Source organism: Canis lupus, chromosome 32, assembly GCF_011100685.1.
Source record: "Canis lupus familiaris isolate Mischka breed German Shepherd chromosome 32, alternate assembly UU_Cfam_GSD_1.0, whole genome shotgun sequence".
NCBI classification, from domain to species: Eukaryota; Metazoa; Chordata; class Mammalia; order Carnivora; family Canidae; genus Canis; species Canis lupus.
The window spans coordinates 16,842,617-16,863,538 of NC_049253.1; the positions used below are offsets into that span (position 1 = coordinate 16,842,617).

The window sequence follows — 20,922 nt, forward strand, 5'->3', positions numbered from 1 at the left end:
TATAAAATTATTATATACCATGAACAAGTGAGATTTATCCCAGGTGAACAAGACTGGTTCAACATTCAAGAGTTAGTTAATGAAATCCATTCATCAATAGACTAGCAAAGAAAAATTACATGATCTTATCAACAAATGAAGAAAGCATTTGACAAAATGCAGCAAACTATGAATAAAGAAGAACTTAATCAACTTTATAATCAACACCTACAAAAAAAATTTATATTAACGTCACATTTAATGGTTTGAAACTAGAAGCTTCCTCCCTAAGATCAAAAACAAAGCAAGAATGGTGTTTCCTTTCACCATTGCTTGTCAATATTATACTGGAAGTATTAGCTAATGAGAAAAGGACCAAAAAAAAAAAAAAAAAAAAAAAGAAAGAAAGAAAAAAGAAAGGAAATAAAAAGTACTCAGACTGGAAGGAAGAAATAAAACTATCTTTGTTCAGAGATGGCATGATTAAACACTTAGAAAAAAAATTTTAAAAGGCAAAAAAAAAAAAAAAACCTTCTTGTGCATATAAGCAATTATAGCAAGGTTGAAATATGCAAGATAAGTACACGAAAGTCAATTACTTTTCTATATACCAGCAATGAACAAGTAGAATTTGAAATAAAAAACAAGTTACCACTCATATTTGTAGACAAAAGAATGATATACTTAGTTATAAATCTAATGAAATATGTACAAAATGTATATGATGAAAATGACTAAATTCTGATGAAAGATATCAAGGAAGAATTAAATAAATGGAGAGATTTTCCATACTCATGCATAGAAAGACTCAATATTATCAAATACCAATTCTTCCCAACATGATATATGAATTCAATGTATTGTCAATCAAATTATTTTGTGGATATTTACAAACTGATTCTAAAATATAATACAGAGGCAAAAAGATCCAGAATGTCCAACTCAATATTGAAGGAGAAGAACAAAGTCTGAGTATTGACACTACCCAACCTCAACTTATTATAAAGTTGCAGTAATCAAGACAGTGTGGAATTGGTGAAAGAATAGACAAATAGATCAATAGAATGGAATAGGGAGTTCAAGAATAGAAACAAAGAAATATAGTCAACTGATCTTTGACAAAAGATCAAGGGAAATAAAATAGAAAGAGGTAATCTTTTTAAAAAACAGTTTAACTCTATAATTCACATTTTAAAAAAAGAATTTAGAAACAGACTTTTCACCCTTCACAAAAACGAATTCCAAATGGATCATACACCTAAATGTAAAACACAAAACTATAAAAACTTCTACAAGATAACATAGGAGATAACCTAGATGACCATGGGTTTGATGATGATTTTTTAGATACAATACTAAAAGCACAATTCATGAAAGAAGTAATTAATAAGCTGAATGAGGAGATAAGCCATAGCCTGGGAGAAAATACCTGCAAAGAGACATCTGATAAAATACTGTTATCCAAAATATACAAAGAACTTTTAAAACTTTTCAAGAAAAAAAGAACCTGATTAAAAGATATATAGATACCAAATAAGTGTATTAAAAGATATCCTACATCACCTGTTAGGATTGCAAATTGAAACATTGAGATATCCATACCTATTAGAGTGGCCAAATCCAAAACAATGACACATCTAAATGCTGTTGAAGACTAGAGCAATGGGAATTCTCACTCCTTCCTGGTGAGAAGGCAAATGGTACAGCCACTTTGACAAATAGTTTGACAGTTTCTTACAAAACCAAACATTCTTTAACCAGATGAATGACACTTCTTGGTATTTACACAAATGCATTGAAAAGTTATGCTAAAAAAAAAAAAAAAGAAAAAAAAAAGAAAAGTTATGCTCATATAAAACCTCCAAACGGATGTTTATAGAAGATTTATTCATAAATTGCCAAACTTATAAACAATCAAGATGTCCTTTGGTAGATGAATAGATAAGCTGTGGTACCTCCAGACAATGGAATATTATTCAGCACTAAAATAAATAAAAAAATAAAAATACATTTAAAAATTTAAGAAGAGCAATCAATCCAGGAAACGACCTAGAAGAAACTTAAATGCAAATTGCTAAGGGAAATAAGCCAATCTGAAAAGGCTGTATGATTCCAACTATATGACATTCTGGAGACATTAGAAAGATCCATTGTTGATAGGGGTTGGGGGAAAGATAAATGAATGGACGGAGTACAGAGAACTTTTAGCACTTGAAAACTATTCTGTATGATAGTCTAATGGTGGATATTTGATATGATACATTTGCCAAAAACATTAGAATATATAATGCCAAGAATGAACTGTAATGCAAACTATGGATTTAGAGTTACAAAGATGTGTCTTTGTTGGTTCATAGATTGTAACAAATGTACCACTGCAGGGGTTGATAGTGGAGAGAAAGTGTGCCTGTGTGCTGCACAGGAAGTATATGGGAACTTTCTGTACTCTCTGCTTAGCTTTCTGTAAACTTCAGACTGCTCGAAAAACTAAATTTAATTAATTTTTTAAAAATGTTGACAAAGATGTGGAGAATGTGCCACCCTTATACATTGCTGGTCAGAATGCAAAATGGTACTCACTTTGGAAAACAGCCTGTCAGTTCCTCACAATGTTAAACATAGAACTATCATATATGATAAGCAAATAATAGGCCACAAAGATGTCCGTGTACTAATCCCCTAATCTGTGAATATTACATTACATGGCAAAAAGAACTTTGCAAATACACATAAGTTTCTTGAGCTCTAAAGATTGTTCTAGATCATCAGGGCTGGGGAATGTAATCATGAGCATCTTTATAGGGAAGGGACGAGACAAAAGAGTCAGTAAAATAGATGTGAAAAGGAAGTAGAAATCATAGAGAAAGGTTGGAGGACACTACACTGCTGGTTTTGAAGATGGTGAATAGGGGCCGTGAGCAAGGAGTTCAGGCGCCTCTAGAAGCTTGGAAGTGATTTTCCTCTAGAGCCTCTGGAAACAATGCAGCCCTGCCAATGTGTTCTAGATTTCTGACTTCCAGAACTCAATATAATAAATTTGTATTGTTCTAGCAACTAAATTTGTGGTAATTTTTACAATGACAATGGGAAACATACTGTATTACCCAGCAATTCTGCTCTTTGGTATCTACTCAAAACCATTGAAAATATCTGTGCGCACAAAAATGTGAATGTTTATAATAACATTGTTTATAATAGTCAGAAAGTACAAATAACCCAAATGTCCATCAAATGATGAACACAGAAACAAATATAATTTTTCATACCATGGAATATTATTCATTAATAAAAAGCAATGAAATGCTGATACATTCTACAACATGGATGAATCTTGGAAAATGCTGACTGAAAGAAGCTACACACAAAAATTTACATGTTGTATGATTGCATTTATATGAAATGTCCAGAACAGACAAGTATATAGAGACAGAAAGTAGATTAGTGGTTACCAAGGGCTGGAGGGAGGAAGAGGGAACAGGAAGTCATAGTTTATAGGTACAGGGTTCCTTTTGGGGATGTAGGGTGATAAACATTTCCTAAATTTGATAGTGGTGACAGTTGCAGAACTCTGTGATTATATTTCAAAATTAAAAAGGAGAATTTTATGAGATGTGAATTATATCTCAATAAAGCTATTATTTAAAAAAGTAATGTAAAAAAAATAAAAAATAAAAAAATAATAAAAAATAAATAAAAAATAAAAAAGTAATGTAGCTGATGCACCAGATACCTAAATTTTTATCCAGATATCATATATTAAATTAATCTCAAAATACTGACACCTTTAGATAAGGTAAAACATAGTTTACAAATTGCATTCTCTCAACTAGCTTCACATTATGGAACATTACATCTGGGGTTGGGGGAACTATTAAAATTATTGTATTTAAACTGGAATGAAAGAGGTAACATGATTTTCCCAGGGTTATAGAACCAAGAATTTGAAAGCCTAGTTAAAAACTACCCAGAGTTCTGCCCTTTGCTTTCCACTAAACCATCCTGAAAAGTTGAAAATCATTACCACTATTTGAATTCTAGAAATTCCTGAAAGGAGATAAAAAAAAAAATTGGAAGGACTCCAGATAAGACATAAAGGAAAAATTCAGAAGAAATGGCAAGCTAGATGAAAAATAAGCGTTAAAAACTACTAAGCAGGTGTACCTGGGTAGTTTAGTGGGTTAAGTGTTTGCCTTCAGCTCAGGTCATGGTCCCAGGGTCCTGGATTGTGCCCCATGTTGGGTTCCCTGCTCAGCAGGGAATCTGCCTCTCCCTCTGCCCCTCATCTTGCTTGTGCTGTCTCTCAAATAAATACATAAAATCTTAAAAAAAAATAATTGCTAAGCAAAACTCCTATAAATTGAGCCATAATGGATTAATGAACCTAAAAAGATGGCAATAGACATGAGCAAATATTTCATAGATGACCCAGACATTAACATGATCCACATTTTCTTCCTTTTTTAGGACACCTATAGGTTTTGAGTATTTGTCTTATCTACCACAAATTTTCTTTTCTTTTCTTTTTTAAGATTTATTTATTTATTTATTTATTTATTTATTTATTTATTTATTTATGATAGACACAGAGAGAGAGAGAGAAGCAGAGACATAGGCAGAGGGAGAAGCAGGCTCCATGCCGGGAGCCCAATGCGGGACTCGATCCTGGGACTCCAGGATCGTGCCCTGGGCCAAAGGCAGGTGCCAAACCACTGAGCCACCCAGGGATCCCCCTACCACAAATTTTCAAATGACACTAACTAATATATTCTGTTCCTTACCAAGCCCTCTACTTTCTTCTCTCTCATTATTTTCTTTCCTTGTCTCTCCATTTCCAATCTAAATGACAGTCTTCAGATTTTCCATATTTCTGCCTTTTGTGCAGAATTTGAGGCTACACTTGTCTCCCTGGACAAATATATTTACTCTTTGATCTGTCTCACTTTCATAAGTTAAATTTATTCTGTTTACCAGCATCCTACATGCCCTATCTTGTTCTCAGTGACATACTCTTAGTCACAGGGCCAAAATTTCCCTCTACTTGTTTACCGTGTCATTGTCTTCTCAAAATTTGTAGAGCAGACAAAGTAAAAGAAATAAAAGTGGGATGGAATTTTCTAGAAAGATAACCTGCCATGTCCCAGAGAAAGAAGGATTATGAATGTTTGAGAAGATGGATTAAAAGAATGTTAATAAAATATAACAATGGACTTAGTGCAGATGGGGAGGGTGTGTCAGTGGTCAAGAACTGGACACTGAGGAAAATGAGAAAATAGATATTATCACAAAAGAAATTACATTTTGATGTGTATATTTTTCAAAAGATAAAAAAAAAAAAAACAGTATCCTTTCAAATAATTTTCCAAGAAACTTTTCAAAAGTGATTTAGGTATAAAAGGGCACCTGGATGGCTCAGTCAATTGAATGTGTGCCTTTGGCTGAGGTCATGATCTCGGGGTGCTGGGAGAAGGCCTACATTGGGCTCCCTGTTCAATGAGAGTCTGCTTCTCTTCTCCCTCTACCTCTCCCCCAGCTCATGCTATCTTTTTCATGCTTTCTCTGAAATAAATAAATAAATAAATAAATAAATAAATAAATAAATATTTGTTTTTACGAAGTGATTTGGGGGACCCCTGGGTGGCTCAGTCAGTTAAGCATTTGCCTTCAGATCAGGTCATGATCCCAGGGTCCTGGCATTGAGCCTCACATGGGGCCCCCTACTCAGCAGGAACCTGCTTCTCCCCTTCCCTCTGCCTGTTGATCCCCCTGCTTGTGTGCTCTCTCTCTCTCTCTCTCTCTCTCTCTGTCAAATAAGTAAATGAAACCTTTAAAAAAATTTTTTAAAAAGTGATTTGGGTATAAAACATTCGAAGATGACAAAGCAAGGTCAAAATGTAACTATCCATGGGAATTAAAGTTATACTGTTCAGTATATAAAAATACTTCCTATTTGCATTCATTTTCACATATTTTTAATGAAATAATTTAAGTCCTCTATAATATAATTGGGCTTTTAATCTTCAAAGCATATTTTATCAATCCTCCCTTGATTTTTCCATGATACTTCATCTTCATTGACCTAATGGTTACACAGTTACAATAAAGTCTTCACCTCTAGAAAAATAAACTAAAATAAATTTAGAAGATTAATTTCCATGAGCGAGGAGCACTCAACAATGTTTTTGGTTTTATTTTAATTTAATTAATTTATTTATTTTAGAGACAGAGAAAGTGTGAGCGACAGGGAGAAGCAGAGAGAGAGAGAGGGAAGAGGGAATCTGAAGTAGACTCTGTACTGAGTATGGAACAGGACTGGGGGCTCCAGCTCAAGACCTCAAGATCATGACCTGAGCCAAAACCAAGAGTCAGACACTTAATGACTGAGCCACTCAGGTACCGCCACCTTTTTTTAAACATTTATTTATTTATTTGAAGGGAGAAATGGCAGAGGGAGAGAGAGAATCCTTGAGCACTGAGTAGGGACCCCTTTTGCAGGTAACTTGATCTCAGGACCCCAAGATTGTTTCCTGAGCCTAAATCAAGAGTGAGATGCTCAACTGTGATCAACCCAGCATCAGGCTCTGCACTCAGCAGGGGTCTGCTTGAGATTCTCTCTCCCTCCCTCTGCTCCTCCCATCACACACTTGTACACACACACTCTCTCTCTCTCTTTAACATAAATAAATCTGAAAGGAAGAAAGAAGAAAGAAAGAAGAAAAAATAAATAAAAAAATAAAATAAAATAAAAAAAACAAACAAGAAAGAAGAAAGAAAGAAAGAAAGAAAGAAAGAAAGAAAGAAAGAAAGAAAGAAAGAAAACACTTGAAATATTCTGAATGCCTACTCATTACTATTAGAAGAAAAATGATTTAAAGAGAAGAAAGGGGAGGGAAGGGAAGAAGAAGAAGGAAAGGAGGAGGAGGAAAGAAGAGGGAAAAAAGGCTTCATGCTAACATAGTGAGTATAGTAAAAACCACTTACTTGATAAAATTAGAAACAGTAATTGGTCAGGTAATTTTAAAAAATGAGGTTAAAACAAATAATCATATAAACTATATATATGTACTGTCAAGAATTGTGAAGACACTCTGATTTTAATCTCCTTTCAGGCTAGTACATTTGCCTGCCACAATTTGATCCATCACAAAGCTTCTAAAAATTATGGGCAAAATATTTTGAAAACTTAAAATTAATTCCTAAAGTGGCTAGAAAATAAGACATCTTAAAAGAAAAAATGAAGCAAACATATGGGTCCAAATTTGAAGCTAGTGACAGTCTAAAGACTTTTTATAATCCCTAGAGACATCAGTCTTAACACAAATGGTAGGTGAGAAATATGCAGATATGAGCCTTTGGGAAGAAGTCAGAAGCCCCATTTTCAGGATGGAGTATGACATAAGCAGATGAGCATGCAGAGGAATAATTGTCATTATTGTCAGGTAGAGTCTGGGAGTCTAAGGATAAGCCTAAGCCTGAAGGTAGGTACTAGGGTTGAAGGCTTTGTGACCAACCCAATCCTGGTGTCTTAAATTACACACTTTAATTCTCCCATTTTTAATGATTTCTTAAAGACTTGGGTCATTCAATTTAATCCTAGGTATATAAAATTGCATGTGCTCTCAATATTCTGGAATGGTATTATTACTCTAATTGGCACATCTTTATTGTAAATCAAGAGCCATCTATATTTGGGTTTGAACACAATATGTTATATTTGTAATTCAGAGATCAGTTTTAGAAGCAAGACTTACCTCATTTTTCTCTTATATTCTGAGAAGTTCAAACCACTGTATTTATAGTTCATTTATTTATTAATCACCGAAGGAAGAGATGGTAAAGGGTTTCACTTTCTACCTTCTCACAGAATGGGAGGATGTTTATCTGCATGAGCAATCTGGAGATTTAAAAAAAAAGTGAGTTGCAAAAAGGTCAACACTACAGGCAGGATATTACCTCCCTTTTTTGTCATCAGATTACATTGTTATTATGCACACGGAGAATCTCCTGAACACTTTCACTCTCACTGGCCTCCATGCTGCAAGAAAAATAGACCACAGTTTCTTGATTTTTGAGCTTTGTGGGCTCACTTCTCTGTGTTCTGTAACATGACTGGCAGCTTGCTTCATCACAGCCAGGTTTCTCTGAATCTCCCAAAATTCCCCTGCCAAATTCTTGGGAGCTTTGCATGTCAGCTGGATAAACCTGGACCCACCAAAGCAAATTCTTTGATCCATGTAACTTTTGAAGTGCAAAATAATTAATCTATTAGGAAGATCCATCATATTTGCTACTGTTGGCTATGTTAGATACTAATTGATAATAAGATGCTTTGGGGAGCTTCATTAAATATAGTTACATAATTTTTTGGCATAGACTATTTCACTGCAATGTGAGGAAAATCAATGAAATTGTCTAGGCCTCAATAAAGAGAGTACTTATTTTGTGGCTAGGAAGAGCTACAATACTTTGTGGTGAGGCAGGTTACAATGTGCAAAAGAGGAATATTTATATAATGCAAGATGTAACTTTGAGAGGTCCATTTATTTGTTTTATTGCTACATGAAGCACAGGAGTTAAATATTACTGGCTGTTTGAACCGCTGGTAACACAACAACAGCTTTGCTTGAGTAAGAAAGATTTATGTACATTGTTACCTCACACGGCCTTCATTGAGGGCTATAAGGAAATTCTTTCTAATACTGCAGCAAAAAAGACACATTTCTTAAAAACATTAAATACTTAAAATCATTTTTAAAGGCCATTTTTTGAAGAACTCAGTAAAGCCTGAAAAATCCTGACTGATTTATATTTGGGGGGGGGGGGGTATTTATTTTACCAAGAAATTGAGTGTAGTATGTTGAAAATACTTGAAAAATTCATGCCAATCAAGATTATTGCCAAGGATCATCAATAGTACTGTCCGTGTGTGTGTGTGTGTGTGTGTGTGTGTGTGACAGAGAAAGGTAGACCCCCATGCACACATACTAAGGTATTTAAAATTAGCTTGTCATGTTTATTTATTGTTTTAGCTTGTCATGTTCAGATCATAAATGTTTTCTGAATAAAACAAAAGAGTTAAGATCAATAAATTTTTTAAAATCCTCAGTTTTATCTCATGGCAATAAATTCATGTTCTCAGGAATGAAATCAAGTTAGTCTAATGCTAAATAAGTAATCACAGGGATACATTAAATGATCAGTACAAAACTTTAGGAGAAACTCTTTTCCTCTGCCTCTTATCCCAAAACACTGGTCTCCTATCCTGAGAGGTTGCAGAAGTTATTTTACCAATTCTTTCCTGCAGCAGACTGATATATTGATGACTTTACTTGAAAAAAATGAAAAGAAAAAAAAAGGAAAAAACACTACAAACCACAGAGATCTGCTCCCCAGAGGAAGGAACACTTGATTTTTTTCAGCAGCTCAACATGTCAAAAGATTGATTCATCAGGAAATCTGACCTATGAGTGACCTCAGAAAAGCCAAAAGAACGTGAACTAATGCTAGGATTTGCTACTTCTCTTACATGTCATTAAAATATTAGTACCTTGACATTTCAGAAGGTAAGTCTAATCACAACAGCTTTGCATTAACTATTTATCCTTCAGGATCTAGTAATAAAATAAAGAGGTTTTCAGCTTTTTCATATGAAAAGATTTAACACAGGATTTGTTGTTTTGGTAAAAGTCTCCCTTTGTAAAAGTGTTCTTTCTCAATCACCTTGATGGGTACTCTTATCACTTACCTTTTTATTGTCATGATATACTCATAAATATTTCTTTAGCCTCATTGTTTCTCCATTTGCTAGGAAAGATGAATGTGGCAGTTGTAATAATAATTATGAAAATAATAAAGTGAAGACAAAGATAAAGATAAAGAATAGTTCACTGAGTTTTATTATGTGCTAGGTACCCTTTTGGGTGCCTTGCAAACATCTTCATTCATTTAAACTTCACAAGAATTCTGTAAGATAGATTTTACTCTCATTCACATTTTAGACATAAGAACACAGAGAAACAGAGATATTAAGTAAATTGCCCAAGGTCATACATCAGCCCCCAAATTGTAGGCTTTTTAGACTGGGTTCTACCAGTATGACTTAGGCATCCTTCCTGTCCTTTATGAGAATACTTTGCCCCACTGTGTCTACTTAGCACAGATCTTGGCAGGTTCAAGCACACATATGTTTCTTCCAAAAATTCTCATAAAGAATTGAGATATAGTACACCATGAAGTCCCAAACCAAACAAGCTAACCTGGCATAAGCTTAAAGCTTTACACTCTGGTTTTCTTTATCTACTGACCTTTTGTTCCAGCTCACCTTTCTTAAAATCCTGAACCCAAGATAAGGCCTTTCTTTGTGTCAGGTATCAAGATTCCCAATAAAGCCAAGTCTAGTCAATCTCCCTAGGTGTAGGGCCAAACTCGTCAAGGTCACTTCATTTAGCCTGTTTTTCTTGGCACCTCCTTATATGATTTCTCCTTTGGTTTTATCAGTGGCCTTGCAGTCAAATGTAGTCTATAAAACATCAGCAGCAGCAGCAGCAACATTACCAAGGAGGTTCTTAGACATGCAGACTCTGTAGTCCCACCAGAGATCTACAATTCTTATACATGTCACATTTAAGAAGCACTATTCTAGGACATTCTCTGTCCTTTGATAAATGGACCTAAATCTCTATGGCAGTGGTTTGCAAACCCTAGTTGTCATTAGAATCATTTGGAGATTAAAACAAATTTCTGGATCTCACTTACAGAGCATCTGATTCTGTAGGTCTGGGGTAAGGGGATTAAAGATTTCTAACAAGCTCCCAGGTCTGGTTGCTGCCCACCTGTGTACTACACTTTGCAAACCACAGCTCTAACTCTCCCTGAATTCTCCCCTCTTTTGTATTCACAACCCATCTAGAAAGTTGTGAGTTCTGCCTGTGTTGTATTAGGGAGAACATTCCCCCTTAGTGATTCATACATGAAATAGTTCTACAAAGCTATTATTGTCTGAAAAGAAATTTTAGGCTGATGAGAGGTGGCATATACAAGGTGGGGGAGTGGGGATGGATATCTGAGATCTGCTCTGATCTTGATTATCTAAACCATTGCTTCTTCTAGTATGGTAGTTTCATAGAATATTTTTTGTTCCAAATTTAATTGAAGTGGTCACAATTACAAACAAGATGGGGCAAAATACATTTTGAAGAATCTACTATAGGAACTTCTAAACTAGTAATAATGTAATAAAGAGAAAAATTCAATTGAGAATCCATGGAGTTATTTGAGTGTCATTGGAATACAAGGAGAATTTGGGATTGGAGAGAGAGAGCAACTAGAGGATAATAAATTATTTGTCTGGGTCTTTACTGAAGAAAAGTTTGGGAAGTTTCTCACTCCCAAATTGTTTTAGAAATTGATATTTTGGAATTTCTAAATTGTAGAAAAGTAAAACTACAGGATATTCTATACCAAATCTCTATGAAAATATAAATAATTCACCTAGTTGTCACTAACATGTAAGATTGGAAAAATTTAAGGTGTACAATTATGGAATATTTCCCAGAATGTTCAAGCCTTTATATAAGATAGCTGGTGATTGTGCAATGTGATAATCATTTCTATCATGGTGCAGAGGAGATGCTGGGAGCTACCATTTACTAAATCTCTTTTCCGTCTCACAGAGGTTGTTGGAATTTACAATACAGCACTGGAACATAGGAAATACAAGGAGGTATATATATTATATTACATATTATATATGTATCATACACGTATATATGTATATCTTGCATAAAAGCTAACGGATTCTTCAAGGAAACTGATGCTTTTTGGAATAATATGAGAATAATAAGAACTAGTAATTTTATAATCTATTTAGATTTTCAGATTTTGTTTATATTCAACACTATTAAAATGCATTATTGAGTTACCTAGTAATGAAAGGCATGGTTTTACAGTGGACTTGAATAGGAATTATAGGATAATGATAAATAAACTCATCCTTGTAGTCTTCTGTTACAGATTTATAAATAATTTTGAGGAAGCAATCCATAGTCAAATCCCTAAGTCTATATAAATTGTGTAAGCTTTTTACTGCAGTGAGATTCTAACCTAAAATAGATAAACTACAGAAATCTCTTTTGGTATAACAGGGCATAAAAATGGCAAATGAGTCTCTATATAACAGAATCTAGAAAGAAAGTTGCTTATGGAAAGATAATCCAGACTTTACTCATGGGATGACAGCCAGAGACAACAACAGTCCTGATAAAAGGCTGGACAATCATTATAAACATTTTTCTGAAAACATTGATTCTCTGTGTTATCTCAGGGAGAAAAATCCAAAAGCGAGTTATCCTTCAAAGAAAATAAAAGAATAAAACTTATCTGGATATTGCACAAAGTCATAAACAAGGATACAGTAGAAATGAAGCCCAATGATGGGAATCTGAGAGCATGAAGGGGCTGGCAAATTGTTTAATTAGATTAGAACCTAAAGACAAAATCTTCAACCTGCGAAAGTGATATATGGGCACGAGATGGAACTCTTTGAAATGTGAAATAAGTAAGCATATAAGATGGAGGTGGGAAAGGAGTCATTTTAGACACTGGTGAAGTTAATATTATATTCTGAAAGTTAAAGCTGCAAGTAAATGAAAATATTCTGAAAGCTTTTTGATATCATGGGTTGTGGTCACATAATGACTCTCCTTCTAAGGAAATATGGGGAAAGGTAGATTTTCACTGGCAGCTTCTCAGTCTTTGGAGTGAGGACAGCCATGAATGACCATCACACTCTCCAGGGGCCTTAGTTACCAACAAAATATGAGGTTGGATATACCTTGCTAATTATGTTCTTATTGTTCTTAATGTTCTGTAAAAGTAGCTCTCTTTCTGGTAAATAAAAATAAAGATTGTCCTTATATGAGCCTCAGTCCTCCACTTCTATCCTTGGGGTATTTGTGCATGTCTCCTCTCTGTATTTTCTCCTGTCCTACTGCTTGCCTTTCTTCTTTTGTCTTCCCAACATGCTTTATTTTATGTTCCACAGCAGTATATTCTAAGCCTCCTTTATCACTTTCTCTCTCATTTCTACTCTCCATAATTTCTTCCATCTCCATTGTTCTAGCCATACTGCATCTTCTCTTTACTCCTATTTTTCTCTCAACCCTTGCTATTTGATGTTTTTGAAATTCTTTTTTTTTTTTAAGATTTTATTTATTTATTCATGAGAGAGGCAGAGACACAGGCAGAGGGAGAAGCAGGCTCCCTGTGGGGAGCCCAATGCTGGACTCCATCCCAGGACCCTGGGATCATGACCTGAGCTCAAGATGAGATGTTCAACCACTGAGCCACCCAGGTGCCCCTGTTTTGGAAATTCTTAAGGGGAGGAAAGTGTTGGGGAGGGGGAATGTGACTAAAGAAAAGGCAGAGAAAAGGAAGATGTAAGATAAGAAAAGGAGGAACCTTGTAAACGCATGTAATATCTATTGTTTCCATAACTAGAGGACTATGAGGACACACAACACAATGGCATTCCCACTCCACACTGTTCCAACTAGGTAGCCAAGTGCTTGGCCATCATCTTTGCATTTAGTGGGCTAGAAGGATGTTGAACCAAAGAAGAATTTTCATAGCGATCTGAAAAGCTTATTAAAATAACTCATCCCTGTTCCAGGTACATGTCCCTGTGAGAGTAGATTTTCTTCATATATTTGTACTATATGCAATCAGTTTTTCAATAACTACAACCAAATATCACAACACATTGAATGCAGAAACATATGAGAATTCAGCTTTTTTCTATTTTTCTTCTAGGCCATACGCAAAAATATAAAACAACATCACTTTCTGCACTTTTTGGTTTGGAAAATAGAATTTTCATGAAAATATCTTACTTATATTCAAGTGTAATATATGGGTGTCTGGGTAGCTTAGTTGGTTAAGCATCTGCCTTCAGCTCAGGTCATGATCATGGGTCCCTGCTCCACAGGGAGTCTGCTTCTTTCTTCCCTTCACACGTTCGCTCTCTCTTTCTCTCAAATAAATAAAATCTTTTTTAAATAGTCATATAATTGTGACTATTTAAAAATAAGCAAAAAAATTTAAATTTCTTAGTTTCAATTTATAGCATAGAAAATAGCCATAACGCCCCCCCCCCCAAATAAAAGGTCCTTGATAATTTTGAATATAAAATAATTATATTTTGTTATTTTTTAAATACTATCCAATGAAACAATACTTGGTTTAGTATAGTTTAATGTATCTAGGCATTTTTTAAACTGAGCAATCCTTTATATTTCTCAGAGGTGATCATCAGCTACTGAAAAGGTGTACGGTTTTGCAATGAAGTTTTGAGATCAGCTTTTCTTTCCAAGAATTTTGTGTATTTTACAGTGAAAAGGTAAAAGCCCTCTTAGGGATATCTGTCAAAATCCTGGACAAGCTTCTTTAACATAAATGCTTGAGTTCACAAGTAACTGAAGGACACTTTGTGTCTCCAAAAGTAGGAGAAATTGAAAACCAGTGTTATAATCAGGCACTAGCAATTTGGCAGTCCTAGAGGTTTTGCTAGGCTGAGTAATCAAGAGGCTTGGCCTTTAAAGGCCACATGAAGCCCTGGGCACCTGTGAGTTGATAATTTGGAATGAAGATGACTCATACAACTACGACCCTTGAAGGACATCATCCATGATGAAAGTGTGAACTTCATTAAAACCTCTCCACTTGAGAGTGGATATGACAAAAGAACTTTGTGTGATCCTTGGCTCTGGATAGAAAAAAAAAAAAAAAAAAAAAAAAACAAAGCACCTTCCTTAAAACATTGTATTCATAGGTCTGCTTTAAGAAGGTTAGGGATTTAAATTCACACAGCAAACTGTATTTCTCAAAGTGCTATGTTTCTAAGCCTGGCAGATGCAAACCGAAGACTTCTCTGTAAAGATAAAACATATTGTCATCCATCTAAGAGTCTAATAGATAAAGTAAGTTGAACATGATTTCCCCATCCAAAATTATAAAGCATATGAGGAAAACACTCACAATGAGCCAAAGTCTGCCAAAAAAAATAAAAATAAAAATGGGCAGACATATATTCCTAAAACATTTAGATGAAAGACTGATAGATTTAAGTCAGATAATAATGTTAAAAATTGCAGAAGAGATAAAATAAGAAATTAAACACATGGGAAACAAATATTATCCAAAAAGCCCAGACAGTTTGCAATAATAAGCAAATACAAATGTGAGAAATGAAAAATGTAATGGGTGATAAAAAAAAAAAAAACTTAGAGGAAAGTATTTGGTAATAAAACAGATTGGAAAGAAACAAATGAAGCAGACTATCTGGAGAAATTAGTCAGAAGGCAACACATGAAGAAAAAGAAATAGGAAGTGGGAAAGAAAAAAAGTAACATGAAACATAAAATGGAAGAACCAACATAAATCTAACAAGGCATTGCAAAGGAAAAGAAAAGAAGACTGGGTAAAGACATTATTCATAGTAAGATAATTCAAGAAAACAAATGAAAATTATGATATATTAAAAAGAGACAGCACTATATATAGATGAGCTTTAATAATATAGATTTTATGCCAATAGATGGCAAATTTACAAAAATTGGCAAATAGCTAGGAAAAAAAATAAAGATATCTTACCAGAGTTGTTTCAAAAAAACAGGATTATAGGAGATTGGGCATGTAACAATAAAAGTAATTGAAAGAGGACTTAAAAGTTTATAAATATAACACTAAGTCATGTAATTTTACAGTTGTCTTCTTCGAATCTTTATATAACAGCTAATCTTTATGCTATGTACTCTGTTCCATATAATAAAAATAAGGGATACACTGTATATTATCTGACTGGAATTTAAATAAAAATTTTTTTCAAGATTTTGCTTATTTATTCCTGAGAGACAGAGAGAGAGAGGCAGAGACATAGGCAGAGGGAGAAGCAGGTTCCCCATGAGAAGCCTGATGCAGAATTCAATCAGGGACCCCCAGATTAGGGGGGCAGATGCTCAACCACTGACCCACCCAGGTCCCCCTAAGTAAAAACTTTTTTAAAAAGGGAAAATAAATTCCTGATTAATTTTATGAGATTCTAATGGTCTTTACACCAAACTAGAAAAAGATAATAAAAAATAAAATTATGCCTCTGTAACATAAATATAAAAATCCTTTAAAAATTGGTCAGTTGGGAGATCCCTGGGTGGCGCAGCGGTTTGGCGCCTGCCTTTGGCCCAGGGCACGATCCTGGAGACCCGGGATCAAGTCCCACGTCGGGCTCCCGGTGCATGGAGCCTGCTTCTCCCTCTGCCTATGTCTCTGCCTCTCTCTCTCTCTCTCTCTGTGTGACTATCATAAATAAATTTTAAAAAAATAAAAAAAAAATTGGTCAGTTGGGACAGTCCCGGTGGCTCAGCGGTTTAATGCCGTCTTCAGCCCAGGGCGTGATCCTGGAGACCCAGAATCGAGTCCCACATCCGGCTCCCTGCATGGAGCCTGCTTCTCTCTCTGCCTGTGTCTCTGCCTCTCTCTCTCTCTCTCTCTCTCTCTGTCTCTGTCTGTCTCTCATGAATAAATAAATTAATTAATTAAAAAATAAATTAAAAATAATTGGTCAGTTGAATCCAGAAATTATATATTACTATGCATACTCACATACATGTATTTCATACTCACACGTGTTTATATATATAGCGTGACAACTTTGGATTTGTCCCTATAATGCAAGGTTGTTTTAATAGTAGATAAATAGTTCATATAATCCATCCATGTAATAATAATTGAATTATTGTATTAATAATTGAATTATTGTATTAATAATTTCAAGGAGAAAAATCACATAAATGTCATAATTAGATGAAGATCAAACATTTAATAAAATGTTCCATATATGATAATAAATAAACCCATAGCAAACTAGAAATAAAAGGAGATTTCCATAACTTTAATAAACAGCACTGGGACGCCTGGTTGGCTCAGCGTTTGAGCTCCTGCCTTCAGCCCAGGGTGTGATCCTAGGGTCCCTGGATTGAGTCCCACATCAGGCTCCCTGCATAGAGCCTACTTCTCTCTCTGCCCATGTCTCTGCCTCTCTCTCTGTGTGTTTCTAATGAATAAATAAATAAAATATGTAAAAAACAACATCTATCAAATTTTACAGCATACATAATATTATCTGGTGAAAACTAGAATTTTGTTTTTAATCAGGAACAAGACAAGGACATCTGCCTTCAGTGATAATTTTCACATTATTTTCGCAGAGATTCAAGCCAATATAATATAAAAATAATAACAAAACTAAGACATACAGCTTAAAAAGGAGAAGCTACAATTGTTTTTCTTCTCAGACATTATGCATTTTAAATGTTAAAATGTATTTTTAAAAGTATTTAGATAACAATAAATCTTAGCAAAGTTGTTTGATATAAGATTAAGATAAAACTTTAATTGCAACTCTAATCATGAAGTACTTGCTTATATTATATTAACCCTTCTGATTATAATAAATATATATTCTGTAAATTTTTTTAAAAAAACTTATTTTTGAAAAGAGAGGAGAAACAGATATTTAAAGCAATCTCAAATTTTGCTAAAAGGTCACTGCCCTGGGCCACATTGGCATTTCTGTGGCTTTTCGCTGAAGAGAATTCCCTGATGCTTTCTTCAGCAGCTAGAACTAAATCAGAAAGCTAATTTTCTTATTGTTAGGATTAGCACCACCCTTTCCAGCTTTCTACAACCTTGGTGGAAGCAGAACTCCCTCATCCCTACCCGACTCTTAGCAAAGCTTTGACCAGGTGTGATTAGGTGATTCTCATGCCAGCTCCCACTTACAGCCAGATTTCAGGTAGTGGCAGATAAATTGCCCATATATATTTTCTTCTTAAAGTTACTTTTAGGTGGAGTTCATTCATGTTCATTGCTATGAAGTATTTTATTGTATGGATATATCAAATTTTGCTCATTCTGTTTTAATGGACATTTAGATTGTTTCCATTGGCTAATACAAAATAAGGCAGGCATGTTTTTGAAAAGGTCTTTTAGTGTGTTCTATTGAGAGTGAATTTGGATGCGAAATTGCTGGTCTTCAGGAATATGTACATTGAAATTGAGTAGAGAATGCTAAATAGTTTTCCAAAATCCCTGAACCAATCCTTTTCAACCATATATGATGGATTCACATCTCTTCATTACAAGGCTTTACAATACTTTATAATTCTGTGAAGTACAGAGGAATCTCACAATTCCAATTCCAATTTTCCCACTGACTAACATGGAGAAGAGTCTTTTCCTATGTGCTTTGGTCACTGGTCATTCTAAGTTTTTAGAGTAGCAATTAACATCCTCCCCCCCATTTTTCTATTGATTTGTCTATATTTGTCCTACCAGTCATTTTATATATTACTAGTCCTATTATAGCAAATATCTTCCCCAACACTTTGTTTCACTCTCTTAATGGTATATACTGGTGAACAACATTTTAATGTAGTGATAGTTATCCATATTTGTTGTGTCCTATTTTAAAAATGTTCCTCTGCACTCAAAGTCCTCAAGAGATTTTCCCCTTCAAGAATGTCTTGGCTATTTTTGGCCCTTGGCATTTGTGCACAAATTTAAACTCACCTTGTTGAATTACATTTTAAAATGTAAATGGGGGTACTTGGGTGGCTCAATTGATTTAGCATCCAACTCTTGATTTCAGTTCAGGTCATGGTCTCAGAGTCCCAAGATGGAGACCCAAGACCAGCTCCATGCTGAGCATGGAGTCTGCTTGAGATTCTCTCTCCTTTGCCCTCTGCCCCTGCCCCCCAACTCATGAATGCATATGCACTCATGCACATTCTTTCTCAAATATGTGGCTACAGGTTTTTCATCAATTTTTTAAAAATTTTAGCCATTATCTCTTCAAATATTGATTATTCCCCAATTTTCTCTTGTTTCCTTTTGGAGCTTCAATTGCATATATGTTATAACTTTTCACTATGCCTTCATGTGTCTCTTAATCAGTTTTTCCATAATTTTCTCTTGGTGCTTTGGTTCACTCTTCCTCCTCTGCTGTGTTAACCAGCTTTAAGTTTATCTACTAAGTTCTAAAATTTAATTATATATTTCCGTTATAAAATTTCCTTTGGATATCTCTTTATAAATTTTAATTTTTCTGGTAAAATTCTAAAACATCTTAATCACAGCTATTTTAAAGTCCCTGTCTGAAAATTCTGATATATATACCTCCTCTATGTTTATTTCTACTTTTTATTTTGTTGGTTTCTCCTCATTTGAATGTATTTCTCAGTATATGTTTTGATTTTATATAATATTTTTATTGACTATAAATACAGTAATTTTATTGAATACAAGGTATTTTATATGAAAATTTCTAGAAATAATTTAAGGAACAGAAGGATGCTATCTTTCTCTATAAAGACTATACTTTTGCTTCTGTCATTTAAGGAATGTGGGACAGATTACCTTTATACAGCCTAGGTTTAAATAGTTTTGAATCTGGACTTAAGTTTTGTAAATTCGGTTCTGTTACTGGTTAGCAATCACTCATAAAGTACACCTCTTTAGTCATCCAATTGGACACCAAAGTTTGTACCAGGCTTCCTTTCCCTTGGAGAACTTCATATTCTATTTTTTTTTTCTCCGTCTCACCCTCCCTACCTCTATGAGACTACCTAAAGCTTTGCTTAGTTCTTGCCCTATTGGTCACTTTCTACCTAGTCTACCCTCCACTCTACTTTTATTACACTCATATTAGAATCTGGAGAGATACAAATGATTTGACAAATGCTTTGAGGCAAAAAGCTATGCCAGATATTGGTTTCATTTCAGGCCCTTGTCTTCTCTCTCAAATCTTAGCTGGTTAGGTCTTCATGAATTTATACGCTCTTCAAAGCTTCCAAAGCTTTCTGGTTTGTTTTGTTTTGTTTTGTTTTGTTTTGTTTCAGAAAGTTATTATAGTAATAAGAATTTACACAATTAGGCAAAACTGGGAAATGAAGTTTCAAAAGGGAGAAATTAGAGAACAACAGACAAATCACTAATAGCTCTCCTGAAGCCAGGGGCTTCCAACTACTAACATGAAAACACCAAGGAGTGTTGGTGGGAGACCTATTAAAGGCTGTGGCTTCTGAATCTTCTGGGGAGCTTGGGCACATGACTGACCAGGGCGAGCCATATGAAGGAGCTAAATGTAGTGGGAAAAGAAAGAGCAAGGCAAAAACCATGGACATCCCTACATATATTTCTCAATATATCTAATCATGATAACTCTCAAAGCAAAATGGCAGCTGCTTCCAAATCTCATACAAATTTCTCTTTGGCCAACTTTAACTGGAACTATAAAAGGAAAGGGGTTCTGGGAAACAGGTCCAGCCTAGTCAAGCTGACACAGTATAAAGCAGCCAGAGTTATGACAAACAACTTATCCACAAGGAAACAGACTAAAAGACCAACTTTGCATTTACTGAGGACAGTGCAAATTTGAAAACATAATGAGATGCTCGCTCTTTTCCATGCACCTGATTCAATAAAATTAAAAATGTTAATGAAGATCATGTATTCCCAGCAGAATATAAATTGGTTCAGCCACATTAACAAGCGATATGGAAAATCAAATAAAATTAAAGATGTGCATACCTTCTAATCCATTGATTCTATTGCTAGATATATGTTATTCACATGTGTACACAAAGGGAAACTAACCAAAGTGCTCATAGTTGGGGATCCCTGGGTGGCTCAGCACTTTAGCACCGCCTTCAGCCCCGGGGTGTGTTTCTGGAGACCCAGGATTGAGTCCCGCATCGGGCTCCCTGTATGGAGCCTGCTTCTGCCTATGTCTCTGCCTCTGTGTGTGTGTGTGTGTGTGTGTGTGTGTGTCTCATGAATAAATAAATAAAATATTTTTTAAATCCTCATAGTAGCATTGTTTTAGTAGCAAAA

General features: G+C 34.7%; 1 long non-coding RNA gene across 1 annotated transcript in view; it reads right to left on the reverse strand.

The window, feature by feature from the left end:
* Window positions 1-20,922, reverse strand: part of LOC102153933 — a 55,926-nt gene that overhangs the window by 23,256 nt on the left and 11,748 nt on the right. The window contains exon 2 of the long non-coding RNA XR_005382527.1: window positions 7,728-7,870. This is a non-coding gene — a long non-coding RNA (uncharacterized LOC102153933). The remainder of the gene's footprint in view (window positions 1-7,727; window positions 7,871-20,922) is intronic.